This window comes from Diuraphis noxia, unplaced genomic scaffold, assembly GCF_037042655.1.
Source record: "Diuraphis noxia isolate RWA-SAM2 unplaced genomic scaffold, SU_Dnox_SAM2 contig0003, whole genome shotgun sequence".
NCBI classification, from domain to species: Eukaryota; Metazoa; Arthropoda; class Insecta; order Hemiptera; family Aphididae; genus Diuraphis; species Diuraphis noxia.
Genome location: NW_028301713.1, coordinates 81,525,728 through 81,542,093, shown reverse-complemented (window position 1 = coordinate 81,542,093; position 16,366 = coordinate 81,525,728). Strand labels below are relative to the sequence as shown.

The 16,366-nt window shown below is 31.9% G+C and overlaps 1 protein-coding gene across 3 annotated transcripts in view; it reads right to left on the bottom strand.

Moving 5' to 3' along the window:
- Positions 1–16,366, bottom strand: part of raskol (Ras GTPase-activating protein raskol) — a 143,157-nt gene that overhangs the window by 106,480 nt on the left and 20,311 nt on the right. The window lies entirely within an intron of this gene.

Sequence of the window (16,366 nt, the reverse complement as noted above, 5' to 3'; positions counted from 1 at the left end):
ATGTCGTTTCAAAGGTGTTTTCTTGGTGCATCGGCTTCATCTTGATACTGTTGCAGTTCCGCTGGCCCAGAACGTACTAACACACATTCGCTATTTATATTATTTATAATATATATATATATATATTTGCGATACAAACGAACGTACGGGCGGCGGATGATCGAGACGGTGATCGTAATTGTATATAACCTCCCGTTGCCACTTGTCGACACGAAGTACTTACATTCATGATATGTATATATACATTAGAGGTGTACTTTGAGCGCGAGTAAACGACGACAATAGTCGCTTGTGAACAGTATATATTCTATATTGACAATAATAATAACGGTGACGACTTTTTTCCAACTTCTTCTTCTTCTTCTTGCTCACCGGCAGATCAACGAACTCGTCGGAACGATAGCGTTATTTTTTCTTATTCCTCTTTTTACGCTACGTAAACTGCCGATGCCCGATGCGTCGCACATGCTTGCGTATAATGGGTACCGTATAAATGTGTTATTGTATTGTACAGTTGCACCTCACAAAAACCGTATTATTATATAATAATATATTATATTGACAGTATAAATATTATTGATTAATAATAAATCAATAGACATATTCACGCATACATAATTTTTGTAAAGGTTACCGACGCTTATTCGTCAAAATTATTTACTCATATTAATATAAGTTTAATGCAATATTATAGGTGCCTAGATATTTATAGGCGGAACTAGAAATTTCCGTTGATTTATTTTATCGCCCATTTAAATGAGTTAAATGTGGCAAGGTCCTAGGCGAGGATATGGTAATGATAATAGGAATGCAATAGTTCTAGTGCTTTTCTTGGATTTTTTTTCCACGTCATTTCAATGTATTTACAATTAAAAATACTTGGTTATTGGTATTTAAAATGTTTTTAAATTTTAAGTTAAAATAATAATAGACTGTAACAATTGTTGTATTTAACCGCAATACACAAACATTTCGTTTGAATTAAATAAAATAAAAAATAAGAATAATATTAATGTAGAATCAAAAAATAATTCTTTATTAAAATGTTTATAAAAAATTTATTTATAATAAATAAACGTATATAATTGTATGTATAATAATATCAAGTGGATCAAGTATAGTAGTTGCGCCCGTGATTATATATTATTGACTTATTGGTTTCTTACACAATAAAACAGTACCCACTTATAACCTACCTATTTGTCTCCGAACGACCGGAATTGTACGCACAAGACGCGTTGAATAACAACAAAATAATAGCCGAACGATCGGCTAAAGTGGTGCGTCGACTCTGGACGATTTCTATAACGCAGGTACCCGTCTATCTATACATATACAGAATATCATATTCTGCAACTATACGTGCCCAACTACTGGCTAAGTACGAACTGTTGTTGTTGGGTACGCCATCAGTGGTTATCGTCCACTAGTTATTATGGTCGTAACCGCGACCGCTGCATCGAGAAAACGGCGGCGGAATGTGTCGCGTCATTCGGCCGGGCGCGTAACACAATACGTTTGCTCGCTCAGAATTCGTGTGATACACGGGCGCATATACATATACAGAGTGATTCTTTTGACGGTAAATTAACGCCGATAACTCGATCGGTTAAAAAAAAAAAAAAAGAGTTTGAAAATAAGAACTACCCATCATTTTAATTACACCGTCTGCATGTTCAATCGTGAAATTATTATTTTGTAATTTATTTTTCGTAAAACGTGACTTTTTAGGGTTATAATTTAATATTGTTTTATGATAACACCTGGCAATAAACGAAACTTTTGTTTCACAATCACAAGCAGACGATTTTTATGAAAATGCTTGTATACATAAAAACATATAACTATTTAATTTAAATTGTACATAAAGCTTTTTTATTTACAACTTACGAGTCAGTATCTATACCTACTTTTTTTTTTAAGTTTAGAGTGTATCTTATTTCACATATCTTATAATTATAAACAATGAGAAATTGAGAATGTATTCTTATAAATAAAAACTGTAAGTTCAATATTTTTCTTCGCGTTGATATTTTCATTAAAAATATTGGTTTTTTAGTAGAAAAAACGCCGACAAAATCACAACCGTGACTAATCAAAAATGTATAAGTATAAAAGTTTTTAGAGTATGAAAATTGACCATGGTATTGAGTTTTAATGTTTAGAGAATCACTCTGTACGAGCACATATACATATATATGGGAGTAGGCATACTATATAATATACATACGTAAAATGTGTTTAATGTATTGAGTACACAAACGAATTGTATACGCAAGCCACGTATCAAGAATTATTTTTTATAGGCACCTAATTGGAAGGGGTGAAGATTACGGTGACATGTTTTATGACAGAAAAAAATTATGTTCTTACTTTTTGGATGCTGGATATGTAGGTATGCTGAAAAAAACTAAGAATGGGCTTGGTTGTTTTCCGTCTCGTCCTTCTGAATATGTCCAGAAACACGCAAGTTATGGGATAGATTTCGTAAATTACCAGAGCAAGGATTAAAAAAATTTAAATATTTACTATTTAAAAAATATATTTTTGATATACGGTCAACTGCCAGGCGACAGCAAAAATATTATATGCTGGAAAAGAAATGCACTAAAATTTGTATAACTTTATAGTTAGTGATTTGAAAATGTTGAATACTCTTTACTGAGTCTTTAGAGCGTATATAGACTGCATTTTCTAAAGTATTTTCAAAGGTTATTATAAAATTATAAAAAACTGCCAAAAAGGTTTTTAATGTATTTACAATGTACATAACCTAGGTACCTATGCATTTCTCATTTTTTTTACTATAAATAAAAATGTAATTTGACCAATTCGTTGTATAGGTATTCATAAAAATATTATTCAGTCATCACTAATTCATACTGGAAGAAATATATGTTATATATTAATATAATTAACGCTACCGTATAATTTTATATTTATTGCTTTTGGCACATCCAATATACTTATAATAAATACGAGATGTAATTTTTAAGAACACAATTCGAACACTTTTGGATAAAGTTATAAGTATTTTATTTAAACTAAAAACATTAAATTAAATAATATTATAATAACAATATATTTGTTGCTTTAAATTTTAGTAAGACTTAAATAATTTTGAACTTTGATGTTGTAATAGAATGTAAATATTATAATCTAAAATTAATTAAAAGTTTGAATAAATTAAAATATAGATGGTGTACTCGTAATAGTAATACAAGCGTGTACGATAGCGATTTATGTCTCAGTCACACATAAGGTCGGTAGTCACCTAATAATATATGGCTATAAAATACCATATATACCATTATACCAACATCTAAGTAAACTAGTAATGGTGGCACGGTAAATAAAACTATTAATTTTACTTGAATTATTTCAACTGATCCCAGAAAACAGCTAGGACGCTGTAGAAATATTCCATATTTAATCGAAAACGTGATACCATTGTGTTTATGAGATTCGTGTAATATGTACCGACACGTGTGTACAAAAATCATAACACTGTTCACTAAGGTGCGGAGTAGGTACAAAAATGTAAAAAAAAAAAACCATTCTAATGGTGCGTAGTAAACGATATACGGTTGTGTCGAGAAGCACAAGAATCACATCGTCGAAAAAACACGATATATTCGACTGGTATTTTCTACTCTAAATAATAATAACGAAATATTACTCGTTTAAATTATGTTGCTTCCTCATCAACTTCTCATTAGTGAGATATACGTATCTATGTTTTTCTATCATACAATCTGAGAATTTGAGATGAATAGATTCACGAAACGAATTTTACTGGGCATATCTTTGACATTAAAAAAAAAATATATATATATATAATTATTATTATACATATAACATGCCGCGTGTATGATATATCTAACAATTCGGATCCGTTTTAAAAACTTTCAAATGCAACTCCTTTTTTAAATTATATTCTTATAGGTATCTCAGTACCTACCTGCAATACGTACCAATAGTACCAATATCTATATTATAGATGATAAATATTGATTAATATGACGTCAGATGTACATGTCTTAGAAAAAAGTATCTACAATATGTTTACCTGTAGATTAATAATATATAAAAAAAATTATAGCTGAATATAATATTGCAGGCAAAATCGGTTTGTACTATAAACTAATAAATAATAACTGACACATTGAAGTCATAAAGAACGTATATGATCGTATTTGAATTAAGCCTATACACAGGTCAGAGGTACCTATATAGGCTATAATGGATAAAATTGACAGTGGTCAACAGGTTTGAATACATTTACAGCCATAATTAGGAAGAGTATGTAACTAGGTACAATTAAATTACGCAAAACATTAAACCACATCGTTTATCTCTGATAAAGGCCTGCAGTCATTAGGAATGGATAATTTGAAATAATATCATAAATAATTTCAAATTGACCGCGTATTTTCTCTTATTTGGTTTTATTATTATAATTGCAGTCTAAATTAGTTATTTCAGCATTTTATAGTGGCCACGTCACCATGATATAACCAAAATCGTTTACAAAATTATTTAATGATTGATGCCACTATTATAGGTACTAGCCATGTAGGATTAAAATAAAATAAAATAGTTACTAAAGCGTTCATCCCTGATCGATTTGCTCACCAACTTCACCAAGCTGCATTTTTAACTCATTACCGTCATTCGTATTATTTTATTTCAGTTGTAAATAACTCAAACATTATTCGTTTGGACTAAATTTAAATGCACAGAAATTATGAAGAAAATGCCACGTCCTTGACAATAATTTACAGTGCAAAAAAGAACAGTTCTTATTTGAAAAAAATAAAGTTTGTATTGTCCCATGTGTTCCTTAAATAGTATGCAAAGCTCTAAGCATGAGATCTGGCCGTATTGAAACAGTTATAAGTAAAAAATAAAGGGGGATGCAACAAAATGCTGGATGAATCGCCTTGTATACGTACAGCGTATATTAAACATGTAAAATGTGGCAAAACTGCAACGGCATGATATCATAATAGTTCGCTACAGGGTAAGTCGCTGACTATTAATCAATCGTGCAGTAAATAATAAACAGGTCAAGGAAGTATTCTGGACGGCTTATAATATAATGCGTACACTGCATGTCTGCACGTCTGCTAATAATTATTATGACTGTGTAGTTGTGTAAATATGTTATTATAATTTTTTTTTTATATATACATTTTACGCGATACACACGCTCGCCAGATGTAGTGGTGGTTTTACTCGAAAAAAAAAATTACGTACAAATGTGAGCATTATTACGACGATGTAAATCAATATGATGCAAAATATGTTGAATATATGTACGTACGTTTGGGAATTATACAGTTCAGTACCAGATTTGGAATTACATTTATGGCTGAATTTTGCCCGATTATACGCCTATATGAATCCGATGAAACAGCTAGGTAGTTATCTTATCTACATCGGTATTATGAAAAAAGTACAACGTAGGTCGTAGGATAAGAGATGATTGTTTTAATACAAATATAAATCTGTGATATTATTTGATTAATTTGACGAACATAATAATAATGAATAAAATAAGAATGAAGTGTATCTAAATTTTTAGTATTTGAGACCTCCAATAACCGTGATATTTTGTACCGGCAGTCTAAGTAGTATTCGTAGTAGGTAAAATTGGAAGGAGGAAATCTGTTTTTTTTTTAAATCTATTCTGGACTCAATTAGGTATTATTTTTTGGACGCCATTTTTCTGATGGCAATTATGTCCTTACATTTCGTATGCAAGTGATGAATAGGAACATAAAATTTTTTATTTATCCAACAAATTACTATAAAACATTTTCAACGAAAAATTCAAAATTATATGTACTGTGTGATGCAAATGGTTTTTTTTTTAAATAATATTTATTGGCAAACAGCTAGTGGAACCAATATTTCTTAAAATACACAATCGTGGATGCCATACTGAACCAAACCAACCTGCAACACGCAATTCTACAATAGCTGTAGGTATCTAAGTGCACGCATTAAAAAAAAAACAAAACAAAACAACGCGTATAATTCATTACTGATAACGTGTTGTAATTATATTTTTTTTCATTCCAACGTTCGGAACAATTTGGATGACTATCTATGTAATTCATATTACAAAATATGTTGATGTATAATTATATTATATATTAAATGGGACGTAGTGTACGTAATTTGAGTATTGTTTATACGCAATGCGTGATCGTCTGATGAATATTAGCGTCGTCCAAGTCACGATGAGACCTGTACGTATAATATGATGATGGATATAATATACTATACCCAAAATAGTACAGAGGGCCTTTCACTTCATATACGTCTCCTGATAATTATAATAGATCGTGACCGCAGTGGCATAGTCCGTAAGACGAACTTATTTTGAAAGGATATTGTTCGTCCGTCATAATTGATGATCGACGACGCAGACGGATTGCCGCCGACGTTCAATGGAAAACACACAAATCAATTGACCGAATGACACACTGCTGCAGCGGCAGAGTGCACAGATCCGCTGAAGAATAAATCGAATGTTTTGGGCCAAATCCGAATGTATTTTTGTTATTTAAGACGAATGGACGTCGATTGTTTCCACATAGCAACACGTAACGATCTCGGCCAAACTGCGAATTAGATGTATTTATAAAAAAAAAGTCGTGCCGTTGATTATTATCAAATTATACACACTTGCACACAAATATACTCGCGATTCGTATTATGGAAACAACGCTATATAACCTTGCGCAATCTAGTTTAAGAGTTTGTTGGCCTCTGTATGCGTCATGATATGTATATGCACTCATAAGCGTTCGGGACGACAACAACTTTGAAGGAAATCTTCCAAAGTCGTTTGTGCACACAAAGTAACATTTAACTTTAACGGAACATTAATATCTTTATTTTAACTGTTTCAAACGTGTTCTCGTATATATATATATATATATATATATATATATATAGTGTGTGATGGCAATAATGTTATAAAAATAAAAATGACTTTTATTACTGCATAAAAAACGAAACGTCAATAATATTCTGTTAATTATTGTAAAAAATTACTGCGTGTATAGTTGAGATGTGTACATCAGGTCCACCTGGTCCGCGTAGGTTTTTCAACGGGTAAAAAATATAACCTGATGAACGTATACCTAACACGTCATATTTGTATTTTAAATTTATAACTTAGCTAGGTTTATAAATTCTCTCCTGACAAATAAAAATTAATGACGATAATTATCAGTTATTACTTATTCCTAACATTTATACATGATATTATATAATGGTAGGTCTGTATAATATATATCTCATTAATAATTATCGACCGATTTGCACGCGTAACGGATTTTTTAAAACGAAAACTTAATGATGTGTAAGGCATAGAGCAGGGGTGGTCAAATTGAGGCTCGCTTCTTATTAAAATAAAATCAATATTAACTCATTTTAAACGATAAAATTTAAAAAATTATGAAATGTATTTATAGAAATGTTGGTTCTTGATATCATTGTATTTTTTCATGTGGTGGCTTGTGGAAGTATTCATGTTGGCCACACCTGCTATAGATAGGTAGGTACGGCAACGGACGTCAATCATTATAGGCGAAAGGCGATTAGCATATATTATATCAAATCGCCATTAAATTAATTTAAAATGAGAAATTTTCGTAGCCATCCGCACTTGATCACGGTAATTCGTGCATAATAATATTATCAGTCATCGCAGTTGTACAGAGTAACTTTAAAATATGATGAATAAAAAAATAGAATATTTGACTAAATCGTAATATTATGCTTTATTGAAACGTGTTGATAATTATTAGCAATATTAAATAAACAAATGAATGACATAATTTTATTGTAAACGAATGGAAGCACGCGAGGGAAATATTTATATGGAACAGAATTTTTCTGGGAAATAATTATTCGGGCTAGATTTTTTGTAGGGAAATATATTTCAAAAGAATGGTATAATAAAGAAATTACATTTTCAGAGCCTAATCTGGCCCGAATAATTATTTTCATGAAAAGTCGGTTCCATATGAATATTTTCCTCATTTATATAAATCGGAAAAATAACGAATGAACGAATCATCAGGATCTTCCCCGAGTATAGATGCGTCCAACGTCGCTTCGGATATGCATCATAGCCTGGTTTATACTTCGGGCCATCACATGCCGAATCGGTTGTCCTGCAGTGGTGACTAACCGTGAAGTGTGATGTTCCACAGTTTCTGGTCGTGAAAATGGTTCGATGAGTTTAGGGGACGACGCGCCGCCGCCGAACACGTCGAACGGGTACTCGAAAAGGATAGGTCGTGGCTGAATCGGTGGTTACGATACGGATTCGATTGGTCGGATGTCCGCGGTCTAGCTACGACCAGCTGACCGTCTGCCAATCTCATCGCACACCGACGACCCGTTCGACAAACCGGCAAACTTGACGACCGCGAAATGTCGGGCTTCGTAACCACTATTACCACGACATTAGCGGCACGCTGCAAGCCGATCAACACTTGCCGACCGTTGGGCCGTCATCGAATCGAAGTCGGCACTCGTCATCACCAGTATCCCAACGTCAGCCGATTCGTCGCCACCGACCCCACAGAAGGAACGCATGATGGCGAGCTTCAGATGTCATTCATAAACGACGATTGGGTCGCCGTGGCGGACACTGCTCATCGCTGGTATTACGAATCGTGCGCAAAAATCCACGACGAACAGATTTTTGATATTTCTGGTAACTAATACAACACAATAATATGCATGTAGATAGCTCAGAACAGTATAGTGATAATCTGAGTGGCTTTTTTTGGCATTATAATTATTTTGTTGATGTTGATGTTTCTGCGGAGAGATATCAGCAGATGTTTTATATTTCTATGCGTTATTATTATAAATCGAATAATATTTAAAATAAAATCAGTTTATGGAGATCGTTAATTTCCTACTTGCCACACCTTCTGTTCTTCCACACAATAAAGAACCATAACCAGCATTAATAATAATAATTGGCAAACTATAAAAGTAATCATTTATTATGGCTGTGATGTCTATGAGGGATTATATTATGCACTTCAGCTGAAGTTAAAAGATAAACAATAATAGACTGGTGTAGATAGATTTATTTTAACTATCGAGGAGTTTTTTATTTATCTATATAGATTTTAATAATACTTGTATTGTACCGAATTATATAATTATTGCTGAATTTAGGTATACCTATACCTATTTTTTTTAAAGATAATTTGAGTTTTCTAAATCTTATGATTGAAAAATGATGATCATAGGACATCGACGAGATGTCTTGGTAAAAGCATTAAAAAAAAAAATCTCTGTCATACAAATTAACATGGTCTTCGCGTCCTACTAACGACGCCAATGTAAGGCGCGACAATTGAACGCGTCTATATCGACTCGTATAATTTATTATATTATGGCAATAACAGTGTGTCATATAGATTAAAAAACGCGCGCGTGTGGGTATATGCCGTATTCATATATACAATGCTAGTATAATTTACAAGTACATAATATGCACATTTTCGAGAACACTATAAATATATATATATACGCGATGTGCACGTGCAGCAGACCGCACCCCACGCAAAGTGGAGCTGTGCCGAATACTGGGTCAAAGCAGCAGACAGACGTATCATTACATATTACATATTGTTGTATGGAGGTCGCGGCGGAAGGAAGGAGCAATCGAAAAAAAATTGTTTAGACCCACGAACAAACGATCGAGAATCTGAGGAAATCAAGGTCTCTCTCCCCGCGCTTACTGAATCAGTGCAGATCACTATATACTATTACTATAGCCAATTGACCTTTCTCTCTTCCTCCGTAGCATAGCTGCACAGACAATGTTTGTTTTTTTTCCACGGAGACTGATGTATACATGCTATGATTGCCTACGTAGGAGGAAGGCAATTTAAATCGCGTGAACGTATTTCGGAAGCTACATCCTTAAACTACACTTCAAAACGTATATACGGACAAAATATGAAATTATAATAATATATGCAACAATATATTGTGATATACAATTTATATAGATAAATGATTAAAATTTGAAAGAGCAATAATTTATGGTTTTAAAAAAAACTAACCAACGGCAACTTTTGTAAAAAAATGTTTTATTTTCTCACTCCACGTATTTATACCCTCGCGATCTCTTTCTTTCCGTATTATATACGTTTCGCACTCACATCATTAAATATGCGCACGGGTATTTTATGGGGCACAATAATAAAATAATAAAATAAGCACTCCGAATTTAAATTTTGTTAATACATGTACAAGTAGAATATTATTATCATATCATTGTCATCAGCACTATACCAGGAAAGATCGCGTAAGTACAAAAACTATAAACAATAATAATAATAACAGCCGGAAAACAAATGAACCTGCAACACTACAAGAATAAATAATACTTTCATTTTAAAATGCATATTACCAGATGATAAAAATGTAAATCAAATCTACAGATGAACTGCGTGAACAATGTTGATGAATGTCACGTACCTATGGAAGTACTAAGTACTAACGACTAACATGATCATGATATTACGACAAATATAATATTCTTCTACATAAATACACAAGCATAAAAGATATATTTCGTACAAAATATAATACAATTTAAAAGTTTGTGGAAAAAAATTATAACAACATTTCATATTCACTCAAATCTGAGGAATTTCAACGACGCGACGACTTAAATGCAACTTGCACGTCACGAAAATAACGGAAATCGTTATAAGCTTATAACAGAACGTCACTTATAACGTCAGATCGGATAACAACGTATTATATTGTTACAACAACATAAATAGTATACTTTTATATTTTTGCCATTAAAATGTGTAATCGTGCGTACAGTTTAACGTATAATGTTGCATTCTCGCCATTCTCTGAAAACAAAATCAAACACTCATATCGACAGATCCACCAACATTTTACACGAATTTTTACGCTGCATATTCTATGCTATCCATCCTATTTAGGACGTGAGGACCATGATAAAATACAATGCCTACAATTAAAATCAGACAAACGTTGCGCACGAAATGACTAAATATTTGTAAATATTTAATTTTTTCTATGTTTATCGTGACGCGTAATATAAACAATTAACAATATAGGTACTAACAGAAGACTGGTGGTAATAGTAAAAACATAATCACAGCAGAATTTTTACATTCAACAAGCATGCCGTCCCACTTTCATCTCTTAAAACCTTGTATTTATTCAAATTTTAAATTATATATATTTTTATGAGCTTGAATATATTTTAATTATATCCTGTGGAGGTACATATTTATTATTTTTAAATGATGGCCATTCTTTTTTATCGGAAACAGGTGATTTTTTGAAAATTTTGTCTCGTGCATTATTAAACTTAATATACTAAGAATAAACAGATAGTGTATAGTTATTTTATAATAGTTCTATACAAAGTAAAAATAGATGTAAGTGTAGTATTTAGTCTATATTTTATAATACTCAGATAGTCGGATAATTTTTGCAAATTATAAAATTTTAATACATTACTTTTAATTACTATAATTTTAAATTCATTATGGCCATATCTCTAGACAGACACGTCTTTGAATATTTTCTGCCCTAAAGCGAAAATCTTAATGCCGATTTTTTTTTACCGATATTTATTTAATTTTGTCTCATTAATTTCTTTAATGATGCCAGCGCCTGGTCATAGACTACATTATCCTTATAGTATATTAAGCTTAAAAACTCGGAAACGACTCGTTTGAATTTCAATTTATACATATTATACCTACTTATTATAATTCAACATTTTTTTTTTAAAGATTTGTAACTCACATTTGAAAATGAAAGTTTGTATTACCTCTGGACACTATTAATAATAATTAAAAATATCTATAGATAAAAATCTAAGGAATTCTAAAATGTAAATATACTTGCTTAAAATTTTCCAAAAAGTCAGCATTTGAAAATATTCATTATCAAAAAAAAAATAAAAAAAATAAGGGTTGGTCATGCTTGGTGATTGGTGAATCACTCTGTACAGTTTAACGTATTTAGGTAGATATTTCGAGAAACGTACTTATAATCGCATTGCTCAGGCAATTGCACAGGCATAGTTCAAAAATAAAATGTTTTATGCATACAATAATATTACAATATTACATTTATATGGGAAACAAAAGTCGTTTTGTTTGAAAGCGAATACTGAGAAATAATTTGTATGCAATTATTGATAGTATATACTTCTTAGGAAATTCATCATCATTCCTGGTATGCAAAAAGTCAACAATGAAAGGATTGGAAAAAAATTGCAGGAAACAATAGAACCATTGAGACACGCCGGGTTCGAGTTTTCGACGTTTGCGTCGCAATATTTACGGTTACTATACACGCCTGAAAATAATAATAACAACAACAGTAATGGTTGAATAATACTACCGACAGCAATTATTATTGAATGCCGACGGTACCTGTATGATATCCAACAGCCTATATTATAGCAAACGCGCGTGGTTGTCGCAGTTGTATATTATAATATGGGTGAACATTTTTTTCCCTAGTTTACCGCACCGGAGTAGGTCGTTTCGAGTGTAGTTGTAGAAAAAGCCGAAAAGGTTCCATTTCATGCAGTAACAGCGACGACGCCGATAATAATAAAAAAAAATGTTATTATCACGCCCTAGACACGCAGGTTACGAATTTGCGCTGCAAGCAGTGCAAGCGAACATACGCTGTTTAAATCAGATCATCCGGCCCGGCCCTTCGCAGAACCGGTTGACGGACGTTATAGTAATAAATTCCCATGTTCTCCCTGATGGGGTTTCTTGCATAATTTACACACACACACACACACACACACACACACACACACACACACACACACACACACACACACACACACACACACACACACACACACACACACACACACACACACACACACACACACACACACACACACACACACACACACACACACACACACACACACACACACACACACACACACACACACACACACACACACACACACACACACACACACACATCTATTGTGCGTGTTCACGATTGCTACTGCACTCGTCGTCGTCGTTTCTCTTTCTCTCGTCTCGTCTCATTATTATTATTATTATAAGCCATCCGAGCTCCGTCTCCGTACCCGCTAATACATATTTTTTTCCTCCTTCGAATTATTTATTGTTATTATTATGTTAATAACCGATTCACGACTCGGGTTAAATCTCTATTTATAATTACGGCGGCAGTACACATATTATTATATCATGTATGTAGGTATTTAAATGTATATATACATTATATTAGCTGGTCTTCTGGTCCCTCGACCCGACCCGTTGTGAAGGTACTTAAATACGACATTAGCCGATTGTCGTCATTGTAATGATATGCGAACGACCGTTTTAAACGGAAAGCTCTTTGAAAATCGTTTGCTCACAGATCAAAAAATAGTATACAATATAGGTATGCTGCAGTGTGTATACATTTTAGTCTATTGGTCACGTGGAGGAGGCGACGTGCCAATGCGATATACGTAACACGAGACCAGTAGTTTTGAAACATAATATTATTAAAAACATATTTAGAAATTTATATAGAACACATTTCAAAATTTAAATTCTGCGACCTAAAATTCTAAATATTTGCTGGTATACTCTTACAATTTGTTGTAAAATTGTACAAAAAATGTGTGGTTTTTATTATTATTATTTTTATCAACTTGTACGTATTAGCGAAAATTTATGTTTTTCTCAAAATACACACACATTAATTTGCTTGAAATTTTTATTTTTAACTTGTGGACAAAGAATTCATATTTCAGGTTAAAAATAGAAGCAAGGAAACCGAGTTAAATTAACCCTCAATTACCCTCGGGGTCCTAATTGCTTTCCGTTTTTTCTCTTAATAACTACGGTCACGGCATGTATTACTACAAGTTAAAACTAGTTTAAAATTAAACTTATTAGCATAATAAAACATTACAGGATTTAAAACACTCACTGAAACCCTTGAGACGAATATGTTTATGTATGGAATACACTTTATTAAATACAACACACCTTCAAAGCAGTTTGGCTAAAAAAAACCATTAGATAATAAATAATTCAAAGGTAAACTTTGTTTAAATTCGATTTATACAACAAAAGTTCGGCATGAGTACATTCCTAACGTAGATACCGATAGAATTTAATTTCACTAGTGATAAAACCATCTGTAAAAATGTAAACAAATACGAAATTATCTTATGTATTTCTACGTTTTTGGAGCATATATTATATTAATTTAATACAAATAACGCTCCTGTTCAATAAAGTAGAAACAAATTAATAATTTTTTTTTTTTTTTAAGTAATATTTTATTGTTTTTATGTTTTACGCTTAGAGTTCTATCGCTTGAAAAGTAAACAACGTAATACGTAAAATACCATGTAAAACGAACTATAAAAATAATTATAATGAAACTCGTTAAAAACGGACCGTTATAAAGAACGTAAGTATTTACGATGAAATTATGGTACCTAAACGAAAACTTTGGAAATTAAAGCGTAAGAAAACCACTTCACAATGTCCACCAAACACAGACTCGAAGTAATTTAAGACGAACTATAGTGTCTATATATATATATATATAGAAAAAAAAAAAAATAGTATTCTGTATGCACTATGCGTATACCGTTGGGTTTATTAAAAATAATAAGAGCAAATGACGTTAATATACTTAGTGAAAACTCAAAACATATAATGGTGGGTATGTGGTACACGCATGATTACTGATTAGTGGATAGGTACCAATGTTTAAACCTAATACATAATAATACATAGAATACAAACTGAAATGAAAATAATTATAAAAACTATTCACGTTATTCAAACGCAACCTATTTACTAATAATAAATAATAATAGTTAATAGTATACAATACCTACCAACCTATACATTGTAATATCAATATCGAGTTTTTTAAAGATGATTTAAAAAATATGAAGAGACCCAGACAAAATTACCAAGAACTTTATCCAGGTTAACCAATATTTGCGTGTTTTGGAGCGTTTGTTTATTTATTTATTTTTTAATATAATATAACTATATTAATATCGCAGTTACTATAGTGTGCACAATAGTTATTAATAAAGTAATAAAGTACTGATTAAAATACATTAAATTGTCATATCGTGCAAGATCACTAAAGTGCAGAAATACACACTTATTACTTACGAGTATAATTTTATTATTATAGTATATTGGTCATTAGTCATTGACATTAGTAATTTTTGTGATTTTTACTGTAACGATCGATGCTACTCCGTGTCTGAATTTGTTATGTACTAAAAGAATGATATTTCTAAGAGCTTTCAGTTTTTTTTTTTTTAATGTTTAATTAGTATATTTATTAAATTCTGTTTATTCGAAATAATACAAACTTATCTTTTTAAATCGATGATCTGAACATAAAGTTTTTAATAAAAACAAGATTATTTTAACTGAATTAAAATTCGACTTTTCAAATTAATCTATAGGTACATAATACGTAATAATTATACACATATAAAACTACGCCTAAGTCGATTTAATACATTTTAATGAACATTTTACAGTTTTACACCTATATAACGCCCGTTGAAGCGTATTAAAAACTTTAGTAAATCCTATAAAAAAAAAAAAAAATTAACATTGAATGATATTATATAGTCGACATGATGTAAGTGGCGTAAGTCCGTCTTTTAACTTCGTCTCGTAATTCTAGGGGAATTAGCGATGCGTTTCACAGTGACTATGCGGTTCGCAAATATATTATATTATATTTCAAGATCAAGAATCGTCTCGCAGGAATTTCATCGCAACTTCATAATATTATTATAAAATCGTACACTGGAAAATGATTTCATCGGCTCGGTGGGTACAGCCATTTTCCGACGAAAACCACGTTTTCCTAAACATTGACCGCGGCGACGGAAAACACCACGATCACCGAACTTATACCACGGTCAAGGTGACCACCACTACAGAGTACGCATGGTTTACGTCACTCACGAGTGGTCTCCCGTTAGAGATTCTCAAAAAAGAAGAGCGGTGTCGGCCGCTGACCGGTCTTCTCCGAGCCCATCTCATGCCGATGCCGTCGGATCATAAAAATCATTATTTTCGATAAAAATGTTTTTTTTTTTTTGCGTCTTCTCTCGCGAGTTCCTAAAGAGTTGCGCTTGCTTGCCGTTATGCAGCGCGATAATATTATTCAACGTTAAAAAATCTAAAATTAAATACTGCAGCAGTTGACACATTTGAATAGAAATTATATTATGCCATATGGATTAACTATACGTCTGCATAAATTT